At 35.0% G+C, this 26,817-nt stretch overlaps 1 pseudogene; it reads right to left on the bottom strand.

Annotated features, from left to right (window-relative positions):
- LOC145713762 (small ribosomal subunit protein uS2B pseudogene) overlaps nt 1-10,522 on the bottom strand; it is a 25,092-nt pseudogene extending 14,570 nt beyond the window's left edge.
- Nucleotides 10,523-26,817: the final 16,295 nt, after the last annotated feature.

Raw genomic sequence — 26,817 nt, 5'->3', positions numbered from 1 at the left:
AGGATTGCCAGTACTAAGTTGAATATAACTGGTTAGATTGGATATCCTGGTCTTGTTCCTGATCTTATAGGAAAATCTTTCAAATTTTCACCACTGAGCATGATGTAAGTTGTGGACTTGTCAAATGTGGTCTTAATTTTTATTTCTTCTCTTCCTTCTTTACAAGCGTGGTTTTTTTTAACATGAAAGAGTGCTGAATTTTGCCTAATAGTTTTACTGTATCTACTGAGATATACATGTCATTTTTATCCTTCATTATGTTAATGTAATGAATCATATCGATTGATTTACATAGTTTGAACCTACCTTACATTTTTAGGATAAATTGTATTGTTCATGGTGTAAGATTTTTTAAAATATTCTTTTGATTTTTTTTTTTTTTTTTTTTTTTTTGCTAAGAGGATGAAAGTGCTTGCTGTTCTCTTTGGATAAATATTAAGAAGCACAACTGCTGGAAAATATGTAAAAGTAATATTTTGTTCAGTAAAAATAAAGCAAAATTAAACACCAAACTGTCCTCTGAAGTGGCTGTACCATTTTGCATTTCTAACAGCAATGTATGAGAATTGCTGTTTTTTCTTCTTGGCGGCACTTGGTATTTTGAGAATTCTCAATTATGGCCATTCGAATAGGTATATAGTCATATCACATTGTTGGTTTAGTGTTCATTCTCCTGAAAACATATGATTTAGATTACATATTCATGTGTTTATTTGTTATATGTATATCTTTTTGGTGAGGTTTCTGTTAATGTCTTGGCCCATTTTTACATTGACTTGTTTGTTTCCTTACTATCGAATTTTAAGAGGTTTTTATGTATATTTTGGATAACAGTCCTTTACAGATGTCTCTTTGCAAACATTTTCTCCAAATATATGGTTTGTCTTCTCATTCTCTTGACAATATCTATTGCAGGGCAGAAGTTTCTAATTTTAATGAAGTTACTTTATCAATTATTTGTTTCATGATTGTGACTTGGGAGTTATATCTGAAAGGTCATTTCAAACCCAAGGTCATGTAGGTATACTCATGTTTTTAAATTTAGATCTGTGGGGCACCTGGGTGTCTCAGTTGATTAAGCATCCAACTTTGGCTCAGGTCATTATCTCATGGTTCATGAGTTAGAGCCCTGTGTCGGGCTCTGTGCTGACAGCACAGAACCTGGACCCTATTTCGGATTTTGTGTCTCCCTCTCTCTCTACCTCTCCCTCACTCACGTTCTCTCTCTCTCAAAAATAAAAAAAAAACAATATTTTTGTAATAAATAAATAAATAGATTTAGATCCTTGAGTTAATATTTGGGCAGCGTATAAGTTCTGTGTCTGGATTAAATTTTTGCATGTGATTGTACAGATGTGCCGGCACCATTTGTTGAAGACATCATCTTTGCTTCATTGCATTATTTTTCTCCTCTGTAACATATCAGTAAACTATATTTTTGGTCGTCTATTTCTGGACTCTATTCTGTTCTAGTGATCTATTTGTCTATCCTTTAACGATTACCACACTGTCTTGAATACTGAAGCTCTATAGTAAGATTTGAAGTTTCGCAATTTCCAGTTTTCAACTTTGTCTTCTCTTTCAAAATTGTGTTGGCTATACGAGGTATTTTGGGTCTCTATATAAACTTTAGAATTAGTTTGTCAAAACCCATAAAATACTTTGCTGGACTTTTGATTGGGATGGCATTGAATCTATAGATCATTTTGAAAATAACTAAAATTTTGGCAATATTGAGTCTCTTATACACTAGCTTTCCGATTCTTTGATTTCATGCACTGGAGTTTTGTAATTTCTTCACATAGATCTTATATATAATATGTTAGATTTATACAGATGGATTTCAGTTTCTGAAGCTATTGTAAATGTTATTTTTAAAATTTTAAACTCTAATTATTGTTGATATATAAGAAAGCAATTCACTTTTGTATATCACCTTTGTATCCTACAACTTTGTTATAATCATTTATTAGTTCCAAGATTTTTATTGTTGTTGTTCATTCTTTCATACTTTTGACATAGATAATTATTTAATCTACAAAGGTAGTTTTATGTCTTCCTTCCTAATATATATACTATTTAGTTCCTTTTTCTTGCTTTACTGCTTTAAGAAGGACTTTCAGAAATTGTTGAAATGAAGTGGTGAGAAAGGTTATCCTCATCTTGTACCTGATCTTCAAAGGAGAGCTTTGAGTATCTCACCATTAGCTATGATGTTAACTGTAAGTTTTTAAGACACTGTATCATTTTGGTAAACGTTTGTCTCTATATCTAATTTACTGAGAGGTTTTACTCATGAATTGGTGTTGAATTTTGTCCAATGATTTTTCTGAATCTGCTGATATGATCATGTGTGTTTTTTTCCTTTTACTGTCTTCTCCTTTTGGATAGCGTTAATTAATTTTAGAATGTTAAAATAGTTTTGCATACCTGGGGCAAATATTGGTCATGATACATAATTATTTTCATATGGTTTTTATTTTAATTTACTAATATTTTTTGAAGAACTTTTACTTCTTTGTTCCTGAAATACACTGGTCTGTAGATTTGTTTTCTTTTAATGCCTTCCTCTGAATTTAGTAATAGAGTAATTTTGGCCACATAAGTGAGATAGAAAATATTTCTTCCCATTCCATCCTCTAAATAAGACTGTAGAGAATTACTATAATTCGTCCATAAATATTTGGTAGAATTTGCCATCGAACAAAAATGGGCATGGTGCTTTCTGTTTTGAAATTTGAATAATTATTGATTCAATTTGTTTAAAATGTATCATCCTATCTAGCTCATCTGTTTCTTCTTGTGTGAGTTTTGGAAGATTATGTTATTCAAGGAATTAGTCTATTCCATCTAGATTATCAACTTTGTGGGGATATGGTTTTTACTAGTATTTTTTCATTATCCTTTTAACTTACCTGGGATCTGCAGTTGTATAACCTATTTAATTTCACTTTTTTAAAGTTTTAATTAAATTCCTGTGAATTAACATTAATGTAATATTAGTTTCAGGTGTACAATTTAGTGATTATTCATTTACACACAACACTTGATGCCCATCACAACTGTTGCACTCCTTAATCCCCATCACAAAAATAAACCCATCCCCCCACTGACCTCCCCTCTATTAACCATCATTTTGTTTTCTGTAGTTGAGTCTGTTTCTTGGCTTGCCTCTCTCTTCCCCCGCCCCCATGATCACTTGTGTTTTTTTCTTAAATTCCACATATGAGTAAAACCATATGGTATTTGTATTTCTCTGACTGACTTATGTCATTAACATAAAAATCTCTAGCTCCATCCATGTCATTGGATATGGCAAGACTTCATTATTTTGTATTGCAGAGTAGTATATATATATATATATATATATATATATATATATATATATATACCAATTCTTTATCCATTTGTCACTTGATAGACATTTTGGTTCTTTCCATAATTTGGTTAATGTACATAATACTGCTATAAATATTCGAGGTTCATGTATCCCTTCAAATTAGTCTTTTTTTTTTAATTCCTTGGGTATATGTTAGTAGTATTATTGGAAGATCAAAAGGCAGTTCTATTTTTAACTTTTAGAGGAACCTCCATACTATTTTCTACAGTGACTGCACAAGTCTACATTCCCATCAACATTGTAAGAGGGTTCTTCTTTCTCCACATCCTCACTAACACATATTGTTTCTTGTGTTGTTGATTGTAGCCATTCTTGTGGGTGTGAAGTGATACCTCATTATAGCTTTGACTTGTATTTTCTTTTTTAAAATTTTTATTTAATGTTTATTTATTTTTGACAGAGAGAGAGAGACAGAGCATAAGCGGGGGAGGGGCAGAGAGAGAGGGAGACACAGAATCCGAAACAGGCTCCACGCTCTAAGCTGTTAACACAGAGCCTGACACGGGGCTCAAACTCACTGACCACGAGATCATGACCTGAGCCAAAGTCGGAGGCTCAACTGACTGAGCCACCCAGGCACCCCGACTTGTATTTTCTTGAGGATCATTGATGTCGAGCATCTTGTCATGTGACTGTTGGATATTTGTATGTCTTTTTTGGGGGGGAATGTCTGTTCATGTCTTCTGCCCATTTTTAATTAGATTATTTGGTTTTGAAGTGAAGAATCTTATGAGTTCTTTATATTTTTTGTATACTAACCCTTTATTGGATATGTCAATTGCAACTATATTCTCCCATTACATAGGTTGCCTTTTACATATGCTGAATATTTCCTCCAGTTTGAAGTTTTGTTTTTTTTAATGAAGTCCCAATAGTTTATTTTTGTCTTTGTTTTCCCTTTCCTAAAAAGACATACCTTGTAAGAACTTTCTATGGCTGGTATCAAAGGGATTACTGCCTGTGTTTTCCTCTAGGATTTCATGGTTTCCTGTCTCACATATAAGTCTTAAATCCATTTTGAATTAATTTTTGTGTATGGTGTAAGAAAGTGGTCCAGATGGAGCCTGCTTCAGATTCAGTGTCTCCCTCTCTCTCTGTCCCTCCCCTGCTTGCACTCTGTCTCTCTCAAAAATAAATAAACATTAAAAATTTTTTAAAATAAAAAAAAAAAAAAAAAAAAAAGAAAGTGGTCCAGATTCATTATTTTGCATACTGCTGTCCCATTTTCCCAACACTATTTGTTGAAAAGCCTGTGTTTTTTTTTTTTTTTGATTAGATTATTATTTCCTGCTTTGTTGAAGATTAATTGACCATATAGTTGTGGGACCATTTCAGGATTCTCAGTTCTGTTCTATTGATATGTGTGTCTATTTTTTTGTGCCAGTCCAATACTGTCTTGATCACTACAGCTTTGTAATAAAACTTGAAGTTTGGAATAGTGATGCTTCCAGCTTTGCTTTTCTTTTTAAAAATTGCTTTGGCCCTTTAGTGTCTTTTGTGGTTCCATTCAAATATTACAACTGTTTGCTCTAGTCCTGTGAAAAATGCATTAGTATTTTGATTGGGATTGCACTGAATGGGAGATTGCTTTGGGTAATATATACATTTATAGATATAGATATTACAGATAGTTTTTCAATACATGAGCATGGGATGCTTTACATTTCTTTGTGTCATCTTCAATTTCTTTCATCAGTGATTTATACTCTTCAGAGTACAGGTTTTTACTCTCCTTGGTTAGGTTTATTCCTAAGTACCTTATGGGTTTTGGTGCAATTGTAAATGAGATTTATTCCATGATTTCTCTTTCTGCAGATTCATTGTTGATGTATAGAAATGCAGCATGTTTGTGTATGTTGATTTTGTAACCTATGACTTTACTGAATCGTGTATAAATTCTGGCAATTTTTTGTTGCAGTCTTTCAGGTTTTATATATATAGTACCATGTAACCTGGAAATACTAAAAGTTTGACTGTTTCCTTGCTGATTTGAATGCCTTTTATTTCTTTGTGTTGTCTGATTGCTGTGGATAGTACTACCAAAACTGTCTTAAATAACAGTGGTGAGAGCAGACATTCCCATCTTGTTCCTGACCATAGAGGAAAAGCTCTAGATTTTTCTTCATTTGTTGATTTTCTGGTTGGCCTGTTCATTATTTAGTGTCATGTTGTTTTACCTCTATGTGTTTGTGTTCTTTTCCTTTTCTTTCTTGTTTTGAGCTCAAGTTTCATACTTCTGTGTTCAGAAAAATATGTATGGTATAATCTCAATCTCTTTGTACTTCTTGAGGCTTGAAATGTGACTTGTACTATGTGATCTATTCTGGAGAATATCCTATGTGCACTTGAAAAGAATGTGTATTCTGCTGTTTTACAATAAAATATTCTGAATATATCTGTTAAGTCTATCTGGTCCAGTTGACATTCAAAGCCATTGTTTCCTTGTTGATTTTCTGTTTAGATAGTCTGTCTATTAATGTAAGTGGGGTGTTAAAGTTCTCTATTATTATTGTATTATTATCAATGAATTATTTTATGTTATATATATATATACATATATATATATACACTCCCATGTTGGATGCATAAATATTTACAATTGTTAGATCTCCTTGTTGGAGTGTCCCCTTTATGATGGTATAGTCCCATTTTTCATCTCTTGTTATAGTCTATTTTTTAAGTTTAGTTTTCTGATATATATATTGCTACTCTGTCTTTTCATGTCCATTTGATGTAAATGATTCTTCATACCCTCATTTTCAATCTGCAGGTGTCTTTAGGTCTAAAGTAAGTTTCTTGTAGGTAGCATATAGATGGGTCTTGACTTTTATCCATTTGGATGCCCCGTGTGTTTTGACTTGAGTGCTTACTCCATTTACATTCAAAGTAATATTGATACATGGGTATTTAGTGTCATTTTATTTCTTGTTTATCATTGTACATGGAGATTTTCTCTGATCCTTTCTTGTCTTTGTCACTTTTGGTCTTTCCATCCGACTCAAAGAGTCTTCTTTAATATTTCTTGCCAGGATAGTTTAGTGGTCATGGACTCCTTTAGTTTTTGTTTGTCTGGGAAACTCTATCTCTTCTTCTATTTTGAACCATAGCCTTGCTGTAAAGAGCATTATTGGGATGCAATTTTTCCTATTGATCACTTTGAATATATCATGCTACTCCCTTCTGGCTTGATAAGTTTTTGTTGAGAGATCTTTTTATTTTTTTATTTAAACATTATAATGTGTTTTTTTTTTTATTTTTGACAGAGAGAGAGAGAGAAAGAGCATGAGCAGGGGAGGGGCAGAGAGAGAGGGAGACAGAGAATCTGAAGCAGGCTCCAGGCCCCAACCTGTCAGAACAGAGTCCGACTTGAGCTCAAACTCACAGACCGTGAGATCATGACTTGAGGTGAAGTCGGATGCTCAACCGACTGAACCATCCAGGTGCCCCTGTTGAGAAATCTTAAGCTAGTCTTATGGGTCTTCCCTTGCAAGTTAAGGACTTCTTTTGTTTTGCCACTTTTAAGATTTTTTTCATTACCACTTTATTCTGCAACTTTAATGGCAATATATCTTGAGGTGTGCCTGAGTGGCTCAGTTGGTTAAGTTTCTGACTCTTGATTTCAGCTCAGGTCATGATTTCCTGGTTTGTGGGATTGAGCCCTGCATCAGGCTCTGTGCTGACAGCATGGAGCCTGCCTGAGATTCTCTCTCTGCCCTTTCCCTGTGCACATGCTCTCATTCTTTCTCTCTCTCAAAATAAAGAAACTTTAAAAACAAATTATTAAATAAAAAGTCTTGATGTTTGCCTGATTTTGTTGATTTTGATGCGAATTCTATGTGCTTCCTGGATCTGGATGTGTATTTCCTTCTGAAGATGAGGGATGTTTTCAGCTATTATTTCTTCAACTAAACTTTCTGCCCCTTTTTTCCTGTGTCTTATTCTGGGACTCCTATACTAAAAATGTTATTACATTTTATGGAGTCACTGATTTCTCTAAGTCTACTCTTGTTTATTTATTTATTTTATAAGGAGAGAGAGAAGAGAGGAGGGGCAGAGAGAAAGGGAGACAGAGAATCTGAAGCAGGCTCCAGGCTCTGAGCTGTCAGCACAGAGCCGGATGTGGGACTCAAACCCACAAACTGAGATCATGACCTGAGCTGAAGTCAGACACTTAAGCAACTGAGCCACCCAGGAACCTCTAGTTCTTTACTTCTTTTGTTCAGCTTCATTATTGTCCATTATTTTATCTTCTCGATCACTAATACATTACTCTGCTTTTTCCAGTCTGGTGTTTATTGCAGCAAGCCAGTTTCCAATCTCATTTGTTGCATTTTTCATCTCTTATTCATTCTTTTTAAAAACTCTTTTATATCTGTTGTGTTTCACTGATGTCTTCTTTTCTCAAGACCATTAAATATCATTATGATTTTTGCTTTAAATTTTTCTTTAGGTATTTTACGTCTATCTGTTTTTTTCTAGATCTCTGTCTGGGGTTTTGTATTGTTCTTTCATTTGTTTTAAATTCCTCAGTTTTGGTATTTTGTTTAAGTTTCTGCCTTCTCTGTGTTAGAAAACTCCATTATGTTTCCTGCTTCTCAGGGTAATGGGTTTAGAAAGAAGAGGTCACATAGTGCTCAGGGTCAGGAGCTTCATGCAGTGTCTGTGGTTTGTGCTGTGTGTGCTCTGCTACTCTATTCTGACTTCTCTTTCAGGCCAGTCATCTGCAGAGGCTCTCCTTGCCTGATGTGGGCAACGTTTGGTCCCTGGGCTGAATGTGGTGACTTTTAACTAGTTGTGCTCTGGTCTGATTGATATGCTTGTGAAATGAGACCTGACACCCATTCTACCAGAACCACGGCCCTTCAGAACTCTCTAGACTGGAAATGTGGTGTGGGCAGGGGTTTGTCCTGATCTTCTGAGGGGAATGTCCTGCCATGCTGGGACTGAGTCAAGCCTGACTGAGAAGGGCAGTCCTTCCAGATCACAGGTGGTGGAGCTCGATGTAAACAAGTTAGGCAGCCAGTGTCCAAGCTAAGCAGCTTCCTTCAGGTGGCTCTGTTTATGCCCAATGGTGGGGGGAATTGTCCCCAGACAGCTTCTTTTTTCCTTGAGAGGCACCTTGTAAATGCTGCCTCTCAGGGAAGCTCCTAGAATATAAAATATCTTCTCTGTGTGCCCCAAGCATTTTTCATATTGCTGTTTCCATGGTGTCTGCTCCCATGATGTTTGCTTTCATTATTTCCAGGGGCAGCGCAGTAACCTCCAGACCCTATTCCCAGTCTTCTGACCTTTAAAACTCCAGGTTTTAGATACATGGTGTGGACAGAAGCATGCTGATCTTCTGGAGACCAGCATGCTGGGGATGAGACAAGCTTGACCAAGAAGGGCAGTCTCACCAGAACACAGGGAGATGGGTCTTGGTGTAAGCAAGTTAAGCAACCAGTGCGGTCTTTTCTGAATTTCATGCAGGTTTTAAGATTTTTTGTCTTTGAAAAATGCCACTTAAATTTTGATAGGAATTGATTGATTTTGTAATCACATTGAGGAGCATGAATACTTTAACAATATTTTGTCTTCAATCCATGAACTCAGAATGTCTCTATTTACTTGTGTCTTCTTCAATTTCTTTTATCAATGTTGTATAGTTTTAATTGCATAGGTATGTCAACTTCTTGGTTGTATATATTCATAAGTTTATTATTTATTTTCATTCTACTGTAAATGAAATAGTTTTCTCAATGGCTTTTACAAATATGTCATTGTTAGCATATAGAAACACAACTGAATGTGCATATTAATCATTTTATCCTGTAACTTAACTAAATTCACTTATTATAATAGTCTTTTAGTAAAGTCTTTAGCTTTTTCTATATGTATGATGATGTCTTCTGCAAATACAGTTATACTATATGTTTTCCAGTTTGTGTGCCTTTGATTTTCTTTTATTGAATAGTTATCTGGATATTACTACCAGAAATAGAATTGATTAGAATGAACATTCTTTTCTTGTTTCTGACCTTAGAAAAAAGGTTTTTAATTTTACACCATTGAATGTAACATTTACGGCCTTGTCATAGATAGCTTTTATGTTGGGATATATTTCATTCATTTTTTAATATTTTTTCAACTTTTAGAAACTGTTTATTTTCCATTAACCTTATTTCTCTTTTGTTTCTCTGTACAAAAGCAGCTTCAGACAAGTCAGTGATTGTTCCTACCTATTCAGTAGCCCGAGCAGTGGGAGCTGCAGACCAGTCTTCAGTGGCAGGCCGAGTGCTCCAGTCCTCAGTAGGGAATTGCTGACTAGGCACAGAGGGCACCTGCATGCCTTCAGACCAGTTTGTGACTTCAAGTTGAGTAACAGTGAACTCAGGAACTGGAACAGTCCATTCACCCTGAAATTATTCCTTGGTCACAGCCTTTATGGCAGCAGCTTGCTTTTCCTTTTCAATCTCTTCAGGATCCCTATAGAAGGAGAGATCAGGCATGACCTCCCATAGGTGTTCACAGGAAATGGTGCCACACATGCACAGAACTTCCTGGGCCAGCATCCACCACATCAAGCCCACCGAGTGAGCTCCCTTGTTTTTGCAAGGGATGGCAATGTCCACATAGCGCAGAGAGTCTGTGCTGCACAGACCGGTGGCAGGCAGGTTAACATTAGAAGCTTCTGTGAGTGGTCAGCCCTGGGATCAGTAACCACCAGAAGTCTTGGCTCCCAGAAAGCTGCCTGGATGTTGTTAGTGAAGGTTCTGGGAGTGAAGCGGCCAGCAATAGGAGTGGCTCCAGTAGCAGCAGCAAACTTCAGCACAGCTTGCTGGCCAGTATTCCGGGATGATATGACACTGACATCAGCTGGATTTTCAATAGCAACAATGGCATGAGTTGCCAGCAGAATCTTCTCCTAAGGTTCTCTTCAGATTTATGATGTAAATACCATCACTTTTCCTTTTTTAGATGTGCCGTTCCCTTTGGAAGTCAAGGATGGTGCCATCTAAGTGGGTTCCTGCTGCAAGAAATTTGAGGACATTGTCCTTCATTTGCAGGACATCAAGGGCTCTGGACATTGTGAAAGTTTCCCTTTAAATTACAACGGGAATGCAAAACAATACCCTATGGACCCCTCCCTGGGTATCATGGAAAAGCGGATATATTTCATTTATACCTAATTTGTGAGAGTATTTATAATTAAAAGATGTTGAATTTTGCCAAATGTGTTTGCTGTATCATTGAGAAAATTGTATGATATTTATCTTTTATTTTGTTAATGTGATGCCTCAGCTTTATTGATTTGCGTATGTTGAAATATCCTTGAATCCAATGAATAAATCCCACCTGATCATGGTGTGTAATTTTTTTTATGTGCAGTGGAATTTGATTTGGTAATGTTTTGTTAAGGATTTTTGCAATGGATTTTATCTGAGACAGTGGTCAATAATTTTATTTTCTTTTAATGTCCTTACATGGTTTTGATAACAGGATAATTTTGTCTCATAAAATACCTTTGTAAGTGTCCTTTTCTCTTCAAACTTTTAGAAAGATTTGAAAAGTTTGGCATTAATTCTTATTTAAATGGTAGAATTCAACAGTGACTCATCTGGTCCTAGATATTTATTTGTTGAGAGGTGTTTCATTATTGTTGTAATATCCTTAGTAGCAATTTGTCCAGATTTTCTATTACTTTATAACTAAATATTGGTAGGTTTTCTGTCTCTAAGAGTTTCTGCATTTTTAGGTTATCCAATTATTTGACATATAATTGTTTATAGTATCATGTGATCCTTTGTGATTCTATGGTGTCATATATGATGCCCTTTCATTCATTTATAATTTGATATATTTGAGTTTTCTATTTTGTTTTCTTACTCTAATTAAAAATTTGCCAATTCCATTTACTTTGTAAAAAAGAAAAACAACAACAACGAAAAACAACCAAAATAATAGTTTTATTGATCTTTTCTATTGTCTTTCTAGTCTCTATTTTATTTTATTTTTTTATATTCTGACCTTTGTTATTTTCCTGTATTTCATGACTTTCGGCTCAGTTTGATCTTTTTATTCCAGTTCATGGAGATATAAAGTTATATTGTTTAAGAGGTTTTGTTTATTTATTTTTTTAATATTGTTGCTTCTCATTAAATACTTCCCTCTTAGAACTGGAGTTTCTGAATCTCATGTTTTGGTATGTTGTAATTCAATTTTTTTTGTTTCAAAGTATCTTTTGATTTTCTTGTTGATTTCTTCATGGACCCATTGGCTATTCAGGCACATTTTGTTTAGTCCTCAAATGTTTGTGAATTTTCAAATTTTGTTATTTTCATTCATCTCTAGTTTTATATCTTTGTGGTACAAAAAGATCCTTGATAAGAGTTCAAACTTTTTTAATTTGTTAATACTTGTTTAGTTGCCTAAGAAGAATCTATGATGGGAATGTTTTGTATGCACTTAAGAAGAAAAAGCATTTTGATGCTGTTAGATAAAATGTTCTGTAAATGTGTTTTAGGTCGATTTCTTCTAATGTGTAATTCAAGTCCAATGTTTCCTTGCAGAATTTCTGTCTAGATGATCTATCTTTCATTGAAATTGATATGCTGAAGTCCCCCTACTAGTATGGTATTGCTGTCTACTTCTTCCTTCCAATCAGTAAATATTTGCTTTATATATTCAAGTACTCCAATGCTAGGTGCATACATATTTATAATTGTTATGTCCTCTTGATTAATTCAGCTCTTTATCATTTTATAACATTATTTTTTGTTAGAGTTTTTCACATAAAGTCTTTTTTCCCTGTATATGTGTAGCTATCACTGGTTTCTTTTGCATAGACTATATTTTTACATCCTTTTACCCTCATTCTTTGTGTCATTATAGCTGAAGTAAGACTCTTATAGGCAGCTTATAAACACGTATTATTTTTATTTATCCACTTTATATGATTTGATAGAATAATTTAATTAATTTGTATAAAGTGATTATTGATGCATAAGTTTTTATAGTAGCCATTACGCTAATTGTTTTAGGTGTTTTATAAGGCTTTCCACCCCCCTCCTTTTCTTCTATTCCTGTCTTACTTTCTCATTTGTTGATTTTCTGCTTTGATTCTTCTCTCTTTATCTATTGTCTATCCACTGTAGGGTTTCACTTTATAGTTACCACGAGATTTACAACAAAACCTTATAATTATTGTAGTCTACTTTCAGCTGATAACACCTTCAATTACACTCAGAATACCTACATTTTTCTCCTTCCCCAACAAAATTTATTTATTTATTTATTTTTCCAAAATTTTGTTTAAGTTTATTTATTTAGGGAGTGACAGAAAAGGGGAGGGGCATAGAGAGGAGAATTCAAAACAGGCTCCACATTATTAGTGCAGAGCCCGATGCTCTATGAAACTGTGAGATCATGACCTGAGCCAAAATCAAGAGCTGGAATATTAAATGTCTGAGCCACCTAGGTACCCTTCAAGGTTTTTTTTTTTTTTAGTCTAGTTATTTAGCATAGTGTTACATTAGTTTCATGTATACAATATAGTGATTCAACAATTCCGTACATGACCCAGTGCTCATCATGATAAGTACACCCCTTCATCCCCATCAACTATTTTCACTCATCCATCCGCCCACATCTCCTCTGGTAACCATAAGTTTCTTCTCTATAATTAAGACTCTGCTTCTTGGTTTGTCTCTCTCTCTTTTTCCCCTATGCTCACTTGTTTTGTTTCTTAAACACCACATATGAGTGAAATTATATGGTATTTGTGTTTCTCTGACTGACAAATTTTACTTAGCACTATATTCTCCAGTTCCATCCATGCCCTTGCAAATGGCACGATTATATGCTTTTTTAATACTGAATATATCCCACTGTGGATATATACCACTTTTTCTTTATTCATCTATCAGTGGACACTTGGACTGGTTTTATAATTCTGATGTAAACATAAGGGTGCATGTATTATTTTGAATTAGTGTTTTTGTGTTCTTTGTGTAAATACCCAGTAGTGCAATTGCTGCATCATAGAGTAATTATATTTTTAACTTTTAATAATCCTACACAAAGAGATGAAAGATGTGTACTCTAAAAACTATAAAACATTGGCAAAAAAATTAAGATGACACAAAGAAATGGAAATTTATTCCATGCTTATGGATTGGAAAAATAAATATTTTAAAAATGTCTATAGTACCCAAAGCAATCTACACAGTCAATGCAACCCAATCAAAATACAAATGCATTTTTCAGAAAACTGGAAGAAAGAAACCTATTATTTGTATGAAACTATAAAAAACCCCAAATATCCAGAGCAGTCTTGAAAAAGAAAAGCAAAGCTGGAGGCATCACAATTCCAGATGCCGAGTTATATTACAAAACTGTAGTAATCAAAACAGTATGGTACTGGCACAAAAAATAGACAGATAAATCAACTGAACAGAATAGAAAACCTAGAAATAAATCCATGACTATATGGTGAATTAATCTTTGACAAAGCAAGAAAGAGTGCCAAATGGGAAAAAAACCATCTCTTCAACAAATGGTGTTGGGAAAACTGACAACATCATGTTAAAGAATGAAAAGTGGACCACTATCTTACACCATACACAAAGATAAATTCAAAATGGATTAAATATCTAAATGTGAGATTTGGAACCATAAAAATCGCAGAAGAGAATACAGGCAGTGATTTCCTTAACATTGGCTCTAGCAACATTTTTCTATCTATGTTTTCTGAGACAAGAGAAAAGCAAAAATAAACTTTTGGGACTTTCTATCAAAATAAAAAAGCTTCTGCACAGTGAGGGAAAATATCAACAAACTAAAAGGCAAACTATGGAAGGGAAGAAGATATTTGCAAATGTCATATCTAATAAAGGGTTAGTATTCAAAATATATAAAGAAATTATAAAAGTCAACACTGAACAAAAACAAATAATCCAATTAGAAATGGACAGAAGATATGAACAGATATTTCTCCAAGAAAGATATCCAGATGACCAACAGACACATGACAAGATGTTCAACATCACTGATCAGCAAAATGACGATGACATATCACCTCAACATCATCAACAAAGTGACAATGAGGTATACCTGACACCTGTCAAAATGGTTAAAATCAACAACACAAGAAACAACAAATGTGGAAGGATATGGAGAAAAAGCAGTTTTCTTGTGCTGTTTGTGGGAATTCAAACTGGTGTAACCAATGTACACAACAATATGGAGGTTCCTCAAAAAGTTAAAAATATGTATTTTTTTAATTTTGATGTCACCATTCACATATTTTATTATGTATCCATTAGCAAATATTGTTGCTATAATTATTTATAGTAATTTGACTTAAAGTTTATAATAGTATTATGATTTATTTATTCACTAGCATTGTTATATTAAAGTACTCTGAATTTAACTATATATTATCTTTACCAGTAAATTTCCTACTTTCCTATATTTTTATGTTAATATTCAATAACCTTTTGTTTATGCTTGAAGAACTCCTAGCTTTTATTGAAAAACCTGTTCAGTGTTTATGAATTCCTTCAGCATTTTTTTTTCTTTTTTGGTCTGGGAAAATCTCTATATCTCCTTCAATTCTAAAGGAGAACTTTGGCTGGTTTGCAGTGTTTGTTTTTGTTTTCTTTTAGCATGTTGACTATGTTATGCCACTTACTTCTGGCCAGCAATGTTTCTGCTGAGAAATCCACTAATAGCCTTATGGGTGCTCTCTTGTACATGATGAATCATGTTTTCTTGCTGTTTTTAAAATTCTCTTTGTCGTTAACAATTTTATCTTAATGTTCCTCAAATAGGCTTATTTGTGTTCTTATTTGAGGCCTTTGGATTTCATGAATCAGGGTGTCAATTTCTACCCTTCGATATGAGAAGTTTCAGCCATTATTTAATTATTTATTTGCTGTTTTATTATTTATTTTTAATATAATTTATTGTCAAACTGGCTAACATACAGTGTGTAATAAACTTCCCTGCACTTTCATTCACTCTTTCCCTTCATGGGATTCCCTTGATGCATACAATGATTTACTTGATTATAGTTCAGAGGACCTTTAGTCTTCCTTCACTCTTTTACATTCTTGTGTTCTTTTTGATCCTCTGACTAGATAATTTCAAATGATCTATTTTTAAATCAGCTGATTATTTTGACTGCCTGTTAAATCTGCTGTTGAAACTATCTTTGAATATTTCAGTTCAATTATTGAATTATTTAATTCAAGTAGTTTTCTAGGTTATTTTTTATGATTTCTGCTTTTTTAATTTAAAGTAAAATTAGTTAACAAAAAGTGTAGTATTGGTTTCATAATTAGAATTTAGTGATTTTTCACTTGCATATACCACCCAGTACTCATCTCAACATGTGCACTCCTGTCTATCAAAACATGAGTGCAACATGTGCACTCAGTGTCTATCAAAAATTTAGCTCATTCCCTTACCCCCCTCCCCTCCAGCAACCTTCAGTTTGTCTTCTGTGTTTAAGAATCTCCTGTATTTCTATTTTGATAACCTTATTTTGTTGATGTAACATTTTTCCAATTTCATTTAGTTATCTATATTTTCTTCTATCTCACTTAACCTCTTTAAGTCAATTATTTTGAGTTCTTAGCCAGGCAATTTACCAATCTTTTTTTATTAGAGTCAGTTACAGATTTATTTTGTACCTTTGGTAGCATCATATTCCCTTGATTTATTTTCTCTCTAGTAGATTACTCTTCATATGCCTACTTGAACAAGCAGCCACCTTTCCTATCGTTTATATATTTCTTTTGGAAGTGAAAAACCATTGACAATCATCCTGGTTAGAGATTCTGAGAGTCTATCAAAAGTTTTATAGAGATGTGTATGTTCCACCACTTTCATATCCTCCTGGTAAAGAAGTTTCAGTGTTTTGAATATTCTCTCAGTTTCACCAAACCATGCTGACATACGTCTTCCTTCTTTCCTTCCTTCCTTCCTTCCTTCCTTTCTTTCTTTCTTTCTTTCTTTCTTTCTTTCCTTTCTTTCTTTCTTCCTTGGAGTACAGTAGTCCTTAAGGAGGTTTGGTGCAAGCATCACTTATTTAATTCTGAAGGAGAGGTCTCGGTATTTCCCCCCTTCTTTCAGTCCTGCAGAGATTTCCAGGATATTGAAAACTTCATTTACATTTTCTCCAAGGGACTACACTGGAATGCCAGGATGTTGGATGCAAATGGATCTATACCTTCCTCCTGAAAGATAAGTTTTAATATTCTACACCTTCTTTCATTCCCACAGAGATGAGCAGACTACTTAAGGCCACTTGCTCCTTTTCCTAGAGGAGTGTACTGGAATTCCAGGAGACTGGATGCATCTCTACCTCTCTCCCTTTTGTGCACTGGAATGTCAAGAGACTAGGTGTAGCCCCAATTCTCCCCCTTCCTCTTGAAAGAGAAATCTCAGGAGTGTGCATATTCTCTCCAACTTACTGGAACATGAAGTCTCCTGAAACACTGCTCTTTTTCTTTTTGTTAGCTGTCTCCAGATGTTATATCTATGCTAGTTGTTTCAGGGCTCTGAGTGAGATAAGAGAGAAGTAGGTCTCACAAAAAGTACCCTGAAGTTCTGGGGATGTCAGAGGGACACTTCACTCATTTTTCCCTGAAGGATAAACCATAGACCAAGTGGATGTCTCTTAGCACTGAGCTGTGCAGGCATGAGGAAAGAACAAACATGAATAAACCAAAAATATTTCTTAAATATTTCAAAGTGATTTTACTTGGTTTTATTCTCCTCTGAGATGTTGCAAACTCTTAACCTAAATCTGCAACTCTCACTTAGGTATGCTAGCCAAATATTATTTTATCTGTTTTTTTTTTGTGTAAAGAGTGGTGCTGTGACTTCCTATTGAATTATCTCATTAATGTCACTCCCTCTATTGTGTTTAGAGAATTTAAACACTTAAAAACTTTACACTGTTACTTTTAATGAATTCCAATTTGCTAAATTTGGATTTAGTTTCCTTTTCTTTTGCTGATTCTTTAATGTGTGTTTAGATGATTCATTTAAACTATTTCCTTTTAATGCTATGAGTACAATCAGTTCTATTTATCTATTTTTTTACATTTTTAGTGTTTATTTATTATTGAGAGTGAGAGAGAAAGAGAGAGAGAGAGAGAGAGAGAGGGAGAGAGAGAGAGAGATGGAGAGAATGAGCGAGGGAGGGGGAAAAAGAGAGAGGGAGACACAGAATCTGAAGCAGACTCCAGTCTCTGATCTGTCAGCACAGAGCCCAATACAGGTGTCAAACCCATGAACCATGAGATAATGACCTGAGCTAAAGTCGGATGCCAAACAACTGATCCACCCAGGCACCCCCAGTTCTATTTTTCTTGCATTCTATAAATTTTGGAATGGGTAATTTTTCTCATTTATCTCAATGTATCTTATTTCTTCAATTAAAGTATAGTTGACACACAAAGTTACATTATTTTCAGGAGTACACCATAGTGATTTGAAAATGCTATACATTTTGCTATACTCACAAATGTAGTTACTATCTGACATCATACAATGCTGTTACAACATCATTGACTATATTACATGTGTTATACCGTTCATCTCCATGACTTATACATTTTATAACTGGAAGTCTGTACTTCTCATTCACCTTCACCCATTTTGTCCATTCCCATAACTTCCTCTTCACTGGAAACTACCACTTTGTTTTCTGTGATTATGGGTTATTTCTCCTTTTGTATGTGTGTTTGCTTTATTTTTGTTTTATTTGAGTAGAATTGACACCTAAATTTACATTCATTTCAGGTGTACAACTTAGTGATTTGACAACTTTATACATTAGGTTATGCTTATGAGGCTACAATCTGTCCAATTACATTGCTATTACAATATAGTTCACTGTATTCCTTATGCTCTGACTTTTAATCTTGAAGCTTATTCATTCCATACCCGGAAAACAGTACCTTCCTCTCTCCTTCACCGTTGTACCCACCCAGCCCACCAACCATAAGTTTGTTCTCTGTATTTAGAGTTCTGATTCTTTTTTTTTTGTCTATTTCCTCATTTTTTAAACAATTTTATTTAAATCCAAGTTAGTTTACATATAGTGTAATAATGGTTTCAGGAGTAGAATTTAGTGATTCATCACTTCCATATAGTTCTCATCCCAACAAGCACCCTCCTTAGTGCCTGTCACCCATTAAGCCCATCCCCCCCCCATTTCCCCTCTCGAGCAACCCTCAGTTTTTTCACTGTATTTAAAATATCTTATTGTTTGCTTCCCTGTCTGTTTTTAATCATATTTTCCCTTCCCTTCCCCTAAGATTTTTGGTTTTGTTTCTTAAATTCTACATATAAGTGAAATTATATATTTATCTTTCTCTGACTTATTTCGCATAACATAATACACTCTAGTTCCATGCATGTTGTTGCAAACTGCAAGATTTCATTCTTTATGATCTTTGAGTAAAAATCCATTTTATATATATACTACATCTTCTTTATTCATTTGTCAGTTGATGGACATTTGGGTTCTTTCCATGATTTGGCTATTGTTGATAGAGCTACTATAAACATTGGGGTGCATGTGGCCCTTTGAATCAGCATTTTTGTGTCTTTTGGATCAATTGCTGGGTCATAAGGTATTTCTATTTTTAACTTTTTGAGGAACCTTCATACTGTTTTCAAGACTGGCTGCAATAGTTTCCATTTCCACTGGCAGTACAAAAGTGTTAATCCATTTTCAGTTAATTTTTGTGTATGGTGTAAGAAAGTTATACAGGTTCATTCTTCTCCATGCCACTGTCCAGTTTCCCAACACCATTTGCTGAAAAGACCATCTTTTTTTTTCCATGGAATATTTTTTTTTCCTGCTTTGTCAATAATTAGTTGGCCATACAATTCTGGGTCAATTTCTAGGTTCTCTATTCTGTTCCATTGATCTATATGTCTGTTTTTGTGGCAGTACCGTACTATCGTGATGATAACAGCTTTGTAATACAACTTGAAGTCCGGAATTGTGATGCCTCCAGTTTTGGTTTTCTTCTTCAAGATTACTTTGGATATTTGGGATCTTTTCTGATTCCATACAAATTTTTGGTGTGTTTGTTCTAGTTCTGTGAAGAATTCTCATGTTATTTTAATAGGTATAGCATGGAATATGTAGATTGCTTTGGCTAGTATCGACATTTTAACAAGAACATTTGTTATTCCTATCCATGAGCATGAAATGTTTTTCTACTTCTTTGTATCTTCTTCAATTTCTTTCATAAGCTTTCTATAGTTTTCAACATACAGATATTTAACCTCTTTGGTCAGGTTTAGTCCTAGGTATTTTATGGTGTTTGGTGTTATTGTAAATGGGATTGATTCCTTGATTTCTATTTCTGCTGCTTCATTATTGGTGTATAGAAATGCAACTGATTTCTGTACATTGATTTTATATCCTACAACTTTTCTGAATTCATGTATCAGTTCTAGCAGTTTTTTGTGTAGCTTTGGGTTTTCCTAGAGTATCATGTCATCTGGGAAGAGTGAACATTTGACTTCTTTCTTGCCAATTTAAATGCCTTTTGTTTTGTTTTCTTGTCTGATTGCTGAGACTGGGACTTCCAGTATGATGTTGAACAACAGTGGTAAGTGTGGACATCCTTGTCATGTTCCTGACCTTAGGGGGAAAGTTTTTCCCCATTGAGGATGATACTAGGTGTAGTTCTTTCATATACAACCTTTATGATCTTGAGGTATGTCCATTCTATACCTAATTTCTTAAGGGTTTTTATCAATAATGGATGCTGTATTTTGTCAAATGCTTTTTCTGCATCCGTTGAGAAGATCGTGTAGTTGTTATTGTTTCTTTTATTAATGTGATATATCCCGATTCTTGATTTGTGGATATCGAAACACCCCTGCAGCCCGGGAATAAATCCCACTTGATCATGGTGAATAATTATTTTAAAGTAATGTTGGTTTAGGTTTGCTAATATATTATTGAGAATTTTTTTAATTCATGTTCATCAGGGAAATTGTTCTGTATATCTCCTTTTTAGTGGGATCTTTGTCTGGTTTTGAAATCAAGGTAATGCTGGCTTCATAGAGTGAGTTCTGGTTTTCCTTCCATTTCTATTTTTTGGAACAGCTTCAAAAAATAAGTGTTAACTTTTCTTTAATTCTTTGGTAGAATTTCCCTGGAAAGCCATTCAGCTCTGGACTCTTGTTTTTTGGGAAATTTTGTATTACTGATTTAATTTCTGTACTGGCTATCGTTCTGTTCAATTTTTCTCTTTCTTTCTATTTCAGTTTTGATAGTTTATATGTTTCTAGGAATTTGTCTATTTTTTCCAGATTGCCCAATTTGTTGACATTTAATTGCTCATAACATTTTCCTATTATTGTTTGTATTTCTGTGGTGTTTGTTGTGATTTCTCCTCATTCATTTGTGAGTTTACTTATTTGGGTATTTTCCTTTCATTCTTTGTTAAATCTGGTGAAGGGTTAATTAATTTTGTTAATGTTTTCAAAGTACCAGCTCCTGGTTTCATTGTTTTACTACTTTTTGATTTCAATATTTTTTATTTCTACTTTAATCTTTATTATTTCCTTTTGCTGGTTTTGGGCTTTATTTTCTCTTCTTTGTCTAGCTCTTTTAGGTGTAAGGTTCAGTTGTGTATTTGAGACATTTCTACCTTCTTTAGGAAAGCCTGGAATACTATATACTTCCTTCTTATAACCACCTTTGCTACATCCCAGAGGTTTTGGACTGTCGTGTTTTCATTTACATTGACTTCCATGTACTTTTTCATTTCCTTTGTAATTCTTGGTTAAGACATTTATTCATCAGTCAGCTGTTCCTTTATCTCCAAGTATTCATGGTCTTTCCAAATGTTTTCCTGTAGTTTATTTCAAGTTTTATAGTTGTGGTCTTAAAATATGTATGGTATGATATTAATGATTTTGTACTTGTTGAGGGCTGATTTGTGACCCAGTATGTGATCTATTCTTGAAAAATATTCCATGTGCACTCAAGAAGAATGTGCATTCTGCTGCTTTAGGATGGAATGTTCTGAATATATCTGTTAAGTCCATCTGGCCCAGAAAGGCATTCGAAGCCATTATTTTCTTGTTGATTTTCTGCTTAGATAGTCTGCTCATTGCTATAAATGTAGTGTTAAAGTCCCTTACGATTATGATATTACTATCAGTTTGTTTATTTATGTTAGTGTTTAATTGATTTATATATTTATGTGCTTTCAATATGGGTGTATGAATATTTATAATTGTTATAATTTCTTGGTGGATAGACACCTTAATTATCATATAATGCCCTTCTTCATCTCTTGTTACAGTCTTTGCTTTAAAATATACTTTATCTGATATAAATATGGATACTCTGTCTTTCTTTTGACATCCACTAATATTATAGATGGTTCTCCATCCCCTTACTTACAATCTGCATGTGTCTTTAGGTCTTAAATGAGTCTCTTATGGGCAGCATATAGATGGCTCTTGTTTTTTATCCATTCTTATACCTTCTGTCTTTTAATTAGAGCACTAATCCATTTACATTTATTTATTTATGTATGTATTTATTTACTTTTATTTCATTTATTTTTTAAATTTACATCCAAGTTAGTTAGCATACAGTGCAACAATGATTTCAGGGGTAGATTCCTTAAAGCCCCTTACCCATGTAGCCCATCCCACCACCCACAACCCCTCCAGTAACCCTCTTTTTGTTTTCCATATTTCAGAGTCACTTATGTTTTTGTCCACCTCTATTTTTATATTATTTTTGCTTCCCTTCACTTATGTTCATCTGCTTTGTATCTTAAAATTCCTCATATGAGTCAAGTCATATGATATTTTCTTTCTCTGACTAATTTCGCTTAGCGTAATACCCTCTAGTGCCATCCTCATAGTTGCAAATGACAAGATTTCATTCTTTTTGATTGCCAAGTAATACTCCATTATACACAAATACCACTTCTTTATCCATTCATCCATTGATGGACATATGGGCTCTTCTCATGTGTTGGCTATTGTTGATAGTGCTGCAATAAACATTGGGGTTCAGGGGTGCCTGGGTGGCTCAGTTGTTTGGTCATCTGACTATAGCTCAGGTCATGTTCTTGTGGTTTATGAGTTTGAGCCCCACATCAGGCTCTGTGTTGCTGGAGCCTGCTTCTGCTATCTCCCTCAATCTCTGCTCCTCTCCAGATCATGCTCTGTCTCTCTGTTTCTCAAAAATAATAATTAAAAATATAAAAAAAATAAACATTGGGCGCATGTGCCCTGTTGGAACAGCATACCTGTATCTCTTGGATAAATACCTGGTAGTGCAATTCCTGGGTCAAAGGGTAGTTCTATTTCCAATTTTTTGATGAACCTCCATACTGTTTTCCAGAGTGGCTGCACCAGCTGGCATTCCCACCAACAGTGCAAGAGGGTTCCCATTTCTCCACGTCTTCACCAACATCAGTTGTTGCCTGAGTTGTTAATGTTAGCCATTCTGACAGGTGTGAGGTGGTATCTCATTGTGGTTTTGATTTGTATTTCGCTGATGATGAGTGATGTTGAACATTTTTTCATGTGTCGGTTGGCCATCTGGATGTCTTCTTTGGAGAAGTGTCTATTAATGTCTTTTGCCCATTTCTTCACTGGATTGTTTGTTTTTTGGGTGTTGAGTTTGATAAGGTCTTTATATATTTTGGATACTAACCCTTTATCTGATGTCATTTGCAAATATCTTCTCCCATTCTGTCACTTGACTTTTAGTTTTGCTGATTGTTTCCTTTCCTGTGCACAAGCTTTTTATATTGATGAGGTCCCAGTAGTTCATTTTTGCTTTTGTTTCCTTTGCCTCCAGAGACATGTCGAGTAAGAAGTTGCTGCGGCCAAGGTCAAAGAGGTTTTTCCTGCTTTCTCTTCAAGGATTTTTATGGCTTCCTGTCTTACATTTAGGTCTTTCCTCCATTTTGAGTTTATTTTAGTGTATGGTGTAAGAAAGTGGTCCAGGTTCATTCTTCTGCATGTCGCTGTCCAGTTTTCCCAGCACCACTTGCTGAAGAGACTGTCTTTATTCCATTGGATATTCTTTCTTGCTTTGTCAAAGATTAGTTGGCCATACGTTTGTGGGTCCATTTCTGGGAGCTCTAATCTGTTCCATTGATCTGAGTGTCTGTTCTTGTGCCAATACCATACCGTCTTGATGATTATAGCTTTGTAATACAGCGTGAAGTCTGGGATTGTGATGCCTCCTGCTTTGGTTTTCTTTTTTAAGATTTCTTTGGCTATATGGAGGCATTTCCAGTTCCATAAAAATTTAAGAAATGTTTGTTCTAGCTCTGTGAAAAATGCTGGTGTTATTTTGATTGGTATTGCATTGAATATGTATATTGCCTTGGGTAGTATTGATATTTTAAAAAATATTTGTTCTTCCTATCCATGGGCATGGAATCTTTTTCCATTTTTTTGTGTCTTCTTCAATTTCTTTCATAAGCTTTCTGTATTTTTCAGTATACAGATTTTTGACCTCTTTGGTTAGATTTCTTCTTTTGTTTTTGCTTATGGTTTTTGGCGTGATTATCAATGGGATTGATTCCTTGATTTCTATTTCTGTTGCTTCATTATTGGTGTATAGGAATGCAATTGATTTCTGTGCATTGATTTTATATCCTGCCACATTGCTGAATTCATGGATCAATTCTAGCAGTTTTTTGGTGGAATCTTTTGTGTTTTCCATATATAGTATCATGTTATCTGTGAAGAGAGAAAGTTGGACCTTCTACTGGCTGATTTGGTTGCCTTATATGTCTTTGTGTTGTTCTATTGCTGACACTAATACTTCCAATACTATGTTGAATAACAGTGGTGAGGTGGACCTCCTTGCATTGTTCCTGACCTTAGGGGGAAAACTCTCAGTTTTTACACATTGCAGATGATATTAGTGTTGGGCTTTTCATATATCACTTTTATGATCTCGAGGTATGATTGTTTTCTCCCTACTTTCTTCAGGATTTTTATCAAGAAAGGATGCGGTATTTTGTCAAATCTTTTCTCTCCATCGATTGAGAGGATCATGTGGCTCTTGTCCTTTCTCTTATTGATGTGATGAAATACATTGATTATTTTGCATTTATTGAAATAGCCCTACATGCCAGGTATAAATCCCACATGGTCATGGTGAATAATTTTTTTAATGTATTCTTGGATCCAATTGACTGAAATCTTGTTGAGGATTTTTGCATCCATGTTCATCAGGGAAATTTTTCTCTAGTTCTCCTTTTTAGTGGGGTTTTTGTCTGGTTTTGGAACCAAGGTAATGCTGGCTTCAAAGAGAGAGTTTGGAAGTTTTCCTTCCATTTCTATTTTTTGGGACAGCTTTATGAGAATAGGTGTTAACTCTTCCTTAAGCGTTTGGTAGAATTCCCCCGGAAAGCCATCTGACCCTGGAGTCTTGTTTTTTGGCAGATTTTTTTATTACTAATTCAATTTCCTTACTGGTAATGGTTCTGCTCAAATTTTCTATCTCTTCCTGTTTCAGTTGTGGTAGTTTATATGTTTCTACAAGTTTGTCCATTTCTTCCAGATTGCCCATTTTATTGGCGTATAATTGCACATAATATTCTCTTATTATTGCTTTTATTTCTGCTGTGTTGGCTCTGATCTCTCCTCTTTAATTCTTGATTTTATTTATATGGGTCCTTTCTTTTTTCTATGTGATCAAACTTGCCAGTGGTTTATCAATTTTGTTAATTCTTTCAAACAGCTTCTGGTTTCATTGATCTATTCTGCTTTTTTGTCTGTTTCAATAGCATTGATTTCTACTCTAATGTTTATTATTTCCTGTCTTCTGATGGTTTGGGGTATTATTTGTTGTTCTTTTCCAAGCTATTTAAGGTGTAAGGTTATGCTGTGTATCTGTGACCTCTCTTTCTTCTTTAGGAAGGCCTGGATTGCTATATACTTCTCTCTTATGACTGCCTTTGCTGCGTCCCAGAGGTTTTGGGCTATGGTATCATTTTCATTGGCTTCCAGGTACTTTTTAATTCACTCTTTAACTTCTTGGTTAACCCATTCATTCTTCAGTAGGATGTTCTTTAGTCTCCAAGTATTTGTTATCTTTCCAAATTTTTTCTTGTGGTTGATTTCTAGTTTCAGAGTGTTTAGTTCTGAAAATATGCATGGTTTTACCTTGATATTTTTATGCTTGTTGAGGGCTGATTTGTGTCCCAGTATGTGATCTACTCTGGAGAACATTCCATGTGCACTGGAGAAGAATGTATATTCTGCTGTTTTAGGATGAAGTGTTCTGAATATATCTGTTAAGTCCAACTGGTCCAGTTTGTCATTAAAAGCCATTGTTTCCTTGTTCATTTTCTGTTTAGATGATCTATCCATTGCAGTAAGTGGGGTGTTGATATCCCCTACTATTATATTATTATTATCAATGAGTTTCTTTATGTTTGTGATTAATTGATTTATATATTTGGGTGTGTATGCACATGCACGGGAAGGATGACAATGATGTCACCCAGCTACCCAGTCTCTAGTATTGGAACTCTGTGCTCTCCCCAACCAGCAATTATGCACTCGTCCTTTGTCTCCAGCTTCCATCCACTCCCAGCTTTTATACTTTCCATGACCAAGCCGTCAGGTTCCCAGGTGGCACATCCCTCCTGAGTTTTGTATCAAGTGCAGCTGTTTCCTGACCCCTCACTTCTGAGGGGCTGCAGCTTTGACCTGCTCATATCCTCTGGGGGAGGTTCTCAACAAGCAATGGCCAGTGCCAGCTGCACCCAGGAATATTTTCAGGACTGTGCTGCTGTTGATGCCCAGAGACTGTGGCTGGGTGCCAGCCCACCCCAGAAAAAGTTCATGCAATCGTGTAGCAGCAGCATTTCAGGGATTATGGAAAATCACAACACACATCTGGCACCAGGCTTTACCCTTAAGGACTTTGTTCCAGCATCAGCGAATGTGGTTGTGCTCTGGTGTCTGTTGGGACTGGGTGGCCACACAGCTTCTACCAAATGTCCTTCCAGCAGTGGAAGCGGTTCTTTCTGTGTGGCCTAAGGAATTCCTGAACCCCACTCTGCTCCTGAGATTCACCCTGAGATTTCCCTCCAGAACACCACCAGGAATTGAGCTGCAGAGTTTCAGACCCTGCAATCCCCCTGTTTATGGAGTCTTAATGTAATTTAAACTCTCTCCTTTCTCTTTTCTCCCTTTTTAGTTCAGTCCCTGTGGCTGTTTCAACTTTTCCACTTTCTCTCTAGCTGCCTCTGGGGTGCTTTTCTCATACTCTCCCCCATCCCCATCCTCTCTTTGCAAGCAAAAACAGCTCCCTGCCCTCCTCGACTTCTCTCTCCCCCAGTTCACCTCTTCACGCCAGGTGTCTGCTGAGTTCCATGGTTGCAGTTGTGCAGAAG

This window comes from Panthera onca, chromosome X (assembly GCF_046562875.1).
Source record: "Panthera onca isolate mPanOnc1 chromosome X, mPanOnc1 haplotype 2, whole genome shotgun sequence".
NCBI lineage: Eukaryota > Metazoa > Chordata > Mammalia > Carnivora > Felidae > Panthera > Panthera onca.
The sequence above is the reverse complement of the archived record's forward strand: the minus strand, read 5'-3'. Positions and strand labels throughout refer to the sequence as shown.